This window comes from Pogoniulus pusillus, chromosome 8 (assembly GCF_015220805.1).
Source record: "Pogoniulus pusillus isolate bPogPus1 chromosome 8, bPogPus1.pri, whole genome shotgun sequence".
Lineage (NCBI taxonomy): Eukaryota > Metazoa > Chordata > Aves > Piciformes > Lybiidae > Pogoniulus > Pogoniulus pusillus.
In genome coordinates this window covers 11126658-11134337 of record NC_087271.1, presented here as the reverse complement: position 1 = coordinate 11134337, position 7680 = coordinate 11126658, and the positions used below count along the sequence as shown (strand labels likewise).

Genomic DNA, 7680 nt, shown 5'->3' with positions numbered 1-7680 from the left:
TGGCTTCTGGTGGTTTCTTTTCTGCCAGCAGGGAGAGGGAGGGAAGCATCTTGGGGACCATCTCCCAGATGGCACAAATCACTTGTCTCCTCTTAAATCTCCCCACCACCCACCAAGTACCATCCTGAGGTCCTGTATCACTCATTCCTCATGCATTGTGCACAGAAAGCAAAGGAAAGAGTCCAATGGGATGGGGTTCAATAGCTCCAAGTGCCAGGTGCTGCACTTTGGCCACAACAACCCCATGCAGAGATACAGGCTGGGGTCGGAGTGGCTGGAGAGCAGCCAGACAGAGAGGGATCTGGGGGTGCTGATTGATACCTGCCTGAACATGAGCCAGCAGTGTGCCCAGGTGGCCAAGAGAGCCAATGGCATCCTGGCCTGCATCAGGAATGGTGTGGTCAGCAGGAGCAGGGAGGTCATTCTGCCCCTCTACTCTGCACTGCTCAGACCACACCTTGAGTCCTGTGTTCAGTTCTGGGCACCCCAGTTTAAGAAGGACATTGAGATGCTTGAGCGTGTCCAGAGAAGGGCGACGAGGCTGGGGAGAGGCCTTGAGCACAGCCCTACGAGGAGAGGCTGAGGGAGCTGGGATTGGTTAGCCTGGAGAAGAGGAGGCTCAGGGGTGACCTCATTGCTGTCTACAACTACCTGAGGGGTGGTTGTGGGCAGGAGGAGGTTGCTCTCTTCTCTCAGGTGGCCAGCACCAGAACGAGAGGACACAGCCTCAGGCTGCACCAGGGGAAATTTAGGCTGGAGGTGAGGAGAAAGTTCTTCACTGAGAGAGTCATTGGACACTGGAATGGGCTGCCCGGGGAGGTGGTGGAGTCGCCGTCCCTGGAGCTGTTCAAGGCAGGATTGGACGTGGCACTTGGTGCCATGGTCTAGCCTTGAGCTCTGTGGTAAAGGGTTGGCCTTGATGATCTGTGAGGTCTCTTCCAACCCAGATGATACTGTGATACTGTGATACTGTGTGAATCATTTTGCCAGCTGAAATGCTGCCCTGGGTCTTGGGCACCCCTCATCTGCTTGCACCTGGGCAGAGGCACGAGGAGATGAGCAGAAAAGCCAAGTCTCAAACACACTGTAATGGGGCATGTTTGCTTTTTTCCTAAGCCAGGTACTCCATTTGGAGGAGATGGAATAAGATGCCCGATGCTGTTTATATTTCTCTTCCACATTTCATCCTGCCTCTGCTTGCCAAGTGTGACCTAAATCCACAAATCGTTTTAGTCTCCATCTTTTCAGCCCATCATGATCTGCCCAAAACATTTCACCCAGCCCTGACCCAGCTTTCCACATTTAGGACCAGGCAATCACAACTCTGCTTGGCCACCCTGTCACACAGGGGTGACTATGGGGGGATTTATCTACTTGTAATAAACCTGCTGAGAAATAAAAGGAGATATATATATATATATATATATATTTGCCAACTAAAATGAGTTTGCAATAAATTTAGCCAACTGCAAAGGTGTCTTCCTCCTTTCCCTCAGAGAGCACGAGAGGGATAGGGCAGGTGATTTAAAGGGTATTAGCAGAAATTAATTAAATGGCTAGATTATTCTGGAATACCTATGGAATTACATATTCCATCTCTGCTGGTGCCATTGAAATACAGGCAATTACCATCACTACAGTGAACTCCCAAGTATCTAATAACGTTCTGCCACTCTTCCAGGTCATTAATTTATGAGCCTTTGTTTTACATCTCTTCCCCAGAACCGAGTGGATGAAAATCTGTGGGTGCTGGAAGCACAGTGCTGCTGGCTCCCATACAGTGCCAGGCAGCCTAGGGCTGGGATGTGGTGGTGTAGTGCCCAATGCTGAGCTGCACCTGCAGTGTTATTTTATCCTGGGTAGGGGTAAAATAAATTACCCAGGGTTTACTCTAACAGGTTGTTGTGTGTATTTTTGTTCTGTCTCAGTTTGATAGCTAGCTCTGCAGCCCTGCCTTGTGTTGGAACAGATTAATATTCCCTTCAGTCTCATCTGTTGCTAAGGTTGCCTGGAGGTATGTCTGGCTGTGCTCTCTGGATGGAGTCTGGGTGGAAAAGGAGCAGTGCTTTTGCTTTTTCCTCCTGGTGGTGTAACATCTCAGCAGCCATAGGAGTCCTCAAAACGTTTTCCCCAATGCTGCATGCCCCTGCTGTCTGCTCCTGGCATGGGGTTGTTGTCTTTGTGGAAAGGGGTGTTCTTGGGGAAGGGCTGCCCTGAGCCCCTGCCTTTGGAGCAGGTTCTGGAGGTCCTGGAGGCAATGCCCATCTGGGATGCAGAGCATTGTGTCACTCCTCTACTTGAGCTCACTGGAACTCAAAGCCTGCTCCATGGCAAAGGGATGAGAGGCTGCTCTTGTCTTATGCTACTCAACGTCCTCAGGGCCTCCATCATGTTTCTTACTCAGCAACACAAGCCTTTCTTTTCGAAGCCACCTTGGAAGCACATATTACAAGCCATCCCCTGCCCAGCAGCCACCACCAGAGGAAGGCTGGGAAGCAAGGAGAGGAGAGCTAGCTGGGAAAGGTGGCACGGCAGGTGTCTGTGAGCAGAGAGGAAAGCCAGAGCAGCCAGCAAAGACCTTAGTGACATGGAGACAACAGCAGTTGGAGCACTGCAACTGTTCCTTGCCTGCTGTTTGCTGAGGCCAATGCAAGCTACTGCCTCCTCCCTGAAATCCAGCCCTGGCCAGCAGAGACAAGACCAATGGAAGGCATGGGATGGGCAGGAGGGATGGCACAATGGTGATGGTGGCTCTGCAGGGTGACTGGCCCCCACACTGGATGTTTGTTAGTGGAAGGTGATATTTTGCTGTGGGCAATGAGAACTAAAGGAAACAATTAAAACTAAATAGGCTGGAACTAAGCAATTTTTCAGCTTTCCACTGAGAAGGTACATTGGCAAAAGAGCTCCTTTGTGAAATGTGAAATCCTCTTGGCAAGCTACAGAATCCCACCTGATGAAGTGAAAGCTGCATAACAATAATGCAGAGGAAGGGATGCCAATTCCCAGTCCTCCAGTGGAAAAACCACAGGGACAGCATCCCTCACTGCCATTCAAACCCAGGCCATGGGTGCAAGGGAGCCTGTGCTGTTGGCAGGGTGGCACCAATGGTGTTTCAGAGGTCCAGCTGGTGCTGTCCACCTGTTACCAAACCTCTGGGCAGTGCTGAGGTGAACATCTCCTTCCAAGCCAAGTGACAGCCTCTGAGGGGCCAGGTCTACCCTGCAGTTTGCAGGGCACATCAGAGCAGTGTCACCCTCTGGAGATAAAAAACCTGAGCTGCTCTGAGCCCTCCTGGCTGGCTGGTCCCAAAGGACAGAAAGTTGTTCCAGTCCATCACAGCCATTGCTCCCTGGGCAGTAGGAATAGGCTGGGCTGCACCTATCCACTTCCCAAGCTTTGCAGTACTGCAAAACAGGAGCTCACAAGTGGAACAAAGGGAATCATGACAGGCTCTTGCAAAGTACTGAGCCCAGACAAATCCATCTGGGGCCTGTCTGCCTGCCAAACACTTGGATGAAGAGGCAGCAATGGGCTTGTGCTGCTGCTTACCTTACACCATTTGTGAGAAGAACCTGGACCCAACTCTCGTGTCCCAACAGCCTCATGGTACCCACAGTACCTCCACTCTTCTCATTGCCATGGGCTGAACCAACAGTTATTTTACCCTCCTGGGAGCTGGCAGACAGCACATAGAAGCACAAACACCTTGCTGCTGCATCAGCCTGTGTGCTGGTTTGTGCAGTGTGCTCCACAGCCAAAAGCACTGGGGAGGTTAGTAGGGCTGAGCAGTAGCTTTTCTTTTCCAGGGTCCTGGCAGCTCCCACATGTCCTGCTTGTCTTCTGATGGTCTCTTTTTGGCAAGGAGACCTGTGTGAGGCTGGTAGGAGAGTGGCTGGTGTCAGGCATCCAGTTGAATGTGCCTTGTGGTCCTGCAGCCAGATTCTCCATATGAGCACAGCACTGGGGTCTGTGCAGAGCCCAGAAGTGCTTGAGAGGGTCTGGGAGAAGAAAGATACCTACCAGGCAACGCAGACAAGGATGGCCCTGGCTGGCTCTCTGTAGTGCAAGAGTTTGCTAGCCACATGCCAAAACCAGGGTCCCTGCTCTCCCAGCCTGACATGTATGTGCTCTAATTTTCTTAGGCTTAAGAAGCACTGCCACCTTGGTCTTTTACAGAGTACAAAGCTCCCTCACAGCCAAGGGCTGGAGCTGATCCTGCCTGGCCAGGGAGCAGTGAGCCCCAGCCCAGCCCAAGACTTGCTGCTGATTTGCAGGTACATGAGAGCATCACCTCCTAAAGCAAGCCTGGGAAGGTGATGGGTGCAGGTTCTATAATCATAGAGTGCTGTGTGTTGGAAAGGGCAATTAAGGTTGTCTAGACCAATTCCCTTGCAGTGAGCATCTGCAGCTAGAGCAGGTTGCTCAGAGCCCTGTCCAACCCAACCTTGAATGTTTCCAGAGATCAGGCATTCACCACCTCTCTGGGCAGCCTGTGCCAGTGTTTCACCACTTTCAGTGTAATAAAAGAGTCATCTGGTACAAATCCCCCCTCTTTTAGTTTAAACCCATCACCCCTTTTACTGTCTCATCAGGTCCTACTAAAACAATCATCCTCATCTTTCTTACAGGACCTTTAAGTACTGAAAGGTCACATGATGGTCTCTCTGGAGCCTTCTCTTCTTCAGGTTGAACAGCCCCAACTTTCTCAGCCTGTCTTCACAGGAGAAGGGTTCCAGGTCCATGTCTCTCCTGTGGTGAGGACTCCAGAGCTGGACACAGCAGTGCAGGTGGGGGTCTCACCAGAATGTAGCAGAGGGACAGAATTCCCTCCCTAAGGCTGTCCCCACAGGCAGGGGAGCAGCAGGAAGCTTTGCCTCCTAATCCTCACCCCTCTGGTTCACCCCTCAAGTGCACCACTTTCTTGTGGGCACAGCCCTGCTGCAGCAGGCACCATGGCACTGCACAGCAGGCAGGGATCCAGGCCATCAGGCTGCATGTGACTGGGCAGGGTGTAGAGGCTCTCCATGCCCATACGCTCCCCAGTTGGGGTGCCATGCATCCTGGTGCCACCCAGTGCAGCCCCATCCACTGCCAGCTCAGACTGCAGGCAAATAACTTTATTTTTGTTGTTCTTTCCTTTTCTTTTCAGTCTGGGTCAATTTGTTGAGCAGACGGAGACTGAACATTCATGCCAATAACCATTTTCATCCTGCCTGCCCCAGATTCACTGCACTTTTTTAGCTCAGGCCAAGCTGCAATAAAACACAAAAGGCAGATGTCCAGAGCACCATGACAGCAATTCCCATCCTCCTAAATTCCTCCTGTCCAGGCTCTGTGGCGAAAGTTTGAGTGTCTCATTAATTTAATCCTGACTTTGAATGCCCTGAATTTTTCATCTGTCTCTGTTTTTTAGGTTCAGCATCCTTGAAGGATATTACCCATTTAAGTTACTGACTGGGACCTGCTCATTTAATTTCACCTTAATAAAGATTTTATATGGTTTTGACATGTTCAGTGTCTCCAATGTATTGACACAGCCACCTGAAGAAACATTATGACTGCAATAGCTCAGCAAGCATTAGAGGGGCCCTGACAAGGTGCATTGATTGCCCTCTTTTACAGCTGTTTGAAGACAGAAAGCAGTCGTAGAGAAGGGCAAGTACTGTAGTTTGTTTTAACCTGAGCTTTCCTGATGTTACAGCATTTGGTGTGTGCGCAAAAGCCACTTGCACACAGACCTCTGCAAGTTCTTCACTGGGGTGTGAAAAAGTGGTGGTCATGTCGCTGGGATGCTGTCAGAAGGGGAATTTTTGAATGCTGCAAAAGAAAGTCACAGTATCACAGTATCATCAGGGTTGGAAGAGACCTCACAGATCATCAAGTCCAACCCTTTACCACAGAGCTCAAGGCTAGACCATGGCACCAAGTGCCATGTCCAATCCTGCCTTGAACAGCCCCAGGGACGGCGACTCCACCACCTCCCCGGGCAGCCCATTCCAGTGTCCAATGACTCTCTCAGTGAAGAACTTTCTCCTCACCTCGAGCCGAAATTTCCCCTGGCACAGCCTGAGGCTGTGTCCTCTCGTTCTGGTGCTGGCCACCTGAGAGAAGAGAGCAACCTCCTCCTGGCTACAACCACCCCTCAGGTAGTTGTAGACAGCAATAAGGTCTCCCCTGAGCCTCCTCTTCTCCAGGCTAACCAATCCCAGCTCCCTCAGCCTCTCCTCGTAGGGCTGTGCTCAAGGCCTCTCCCCAGCCTCGTCGCCCTTCTCTGGACACGCTCAAGCATCTCAATGTCCCTCCTAAACTGGGGGGCCCAGAACTGAACACAGTACTCAAGGTGTGGTCTGAGCAGTGCAGAGTACAGGGGCAGAATGACCTCCCTGCTCCTGCTGACCACACCATTCCTGATGCAGGCCAGGATGCCATTGGCTCTCTTGGCCACCTGGGCACACTGCTGGCTCATGTTCAGGCGGGTATCAATCAGTACTCCCAGATCCCTCTCTGTTTGGCTGCTCTCCAGCCACTCCGACCCCAGCCACTACCAAGGAAGCAACATTGAAGTGTAAATATGTGCCCTGGTGGCCAAGAAGGGCAATGGGATCTGGGGTGTGTTAAGAGGAGTGTGGCCAGCAGATTAAGGGAGGTTCTCCTCCACCTCTACTCTGCCCTGGTGATACTTCACTCTGCCTCAACACAAGGGGGAACTTCTTTGCTGTAAGGGTCACAGAGCACTGGAATAGGCTTCCCAGAGAGCTTGTGGGATCTCCTTCTCTGGAGCCGTTCAAGGCCTGTCTGGATGTGTTCCTCTGTGATCTGTGTTAGATAGTATTGTCCTGCTCTGGAAGGAGGGGTTGGACTCGATGATCTCCTTGGGTCCTTTCCAACCCCTTGGGTCCCTTCCAACCCCTGACATCCTGTGATCCTGTGATGCTGTGATCCTGTGAAGGCAGGAATCTTTCAAGATGGGAACTCTCAAGGTAGGAACTCCTTCCCTTCTCCTTTGTGCTATTTAAGCTTTTCTAGACAAAGTGTCCATTTACCATTTCATACTGGGCACGAAAACCCAGCCAACCACCAGCCTGATTCCAGCATGGGCTTCCACAAGAGCCAGCCCACGTGCAGGAAAGCGCCTTTTGCTGTTCCCCTGTGATGGTTTGGGTGTGACCTGCCCCCCCACACTTAAGTAAAATCACCCAGACTAGACTCAGCCATTGGAAATTGAATGAAGCTTTATACTTACAGCTTAGCACAATATGCAAGCAGATATTTACAAAGTATACAGAAATATACAAGGTAAAAGCTAATACAGAAACACAACAGCCCTCCCAGGAACCTGAGTCCCCAGGAGGGGCTCCCAGCCACCCTTCCACCTTCTTCCCACCCCTCTACCTCACCCTAGATCTTGCCTTATGCTTAAGGTAGTTTTGAGGGCTGGCCAGGGGGGCTAGGAAGCAGATGGGTTAGTCACACAGACAGTAGGTTAGGTTAGAGAGAGAAGTGCAGCCCATAAAGCCCAGGGAGCGACTCTGTTATATTTATTTAGACTCTTGTTCTTATACATCTCAGCAAGCCAATGAGTGAAGCAGACATCACCATTGTTTCCTTTTTACAGCCTGTAATCTAATTCTTCTCACCAAAACATTGTAGCTAGGCTCAAACTAGCTGATCTGTTGG

At 51.1% G+C, this 7680-nt stretch overlaps 1 long non-coding RNA gene across 1 annotated transcript; it reads left to right on the top strand.

The window, feature by feature from the left end:
• Positions 1 to 3830: 3830 nt before the first annotated feature.
• On the top strand, positions 3831 to 5514 carry LOC135177847 (uncharacterized). Its single transcript, XR_010303194.1, has 2 exons — positions 3831 to 4790; positions 5417 to 5514. It is a non-coding gene; the product is annotated as an uncharacterized LOC135177847 (long non-coding RNA).
• The last annotated feature ends 2166 nt before the right edge of the window (positions 5515 to 7680 follow it).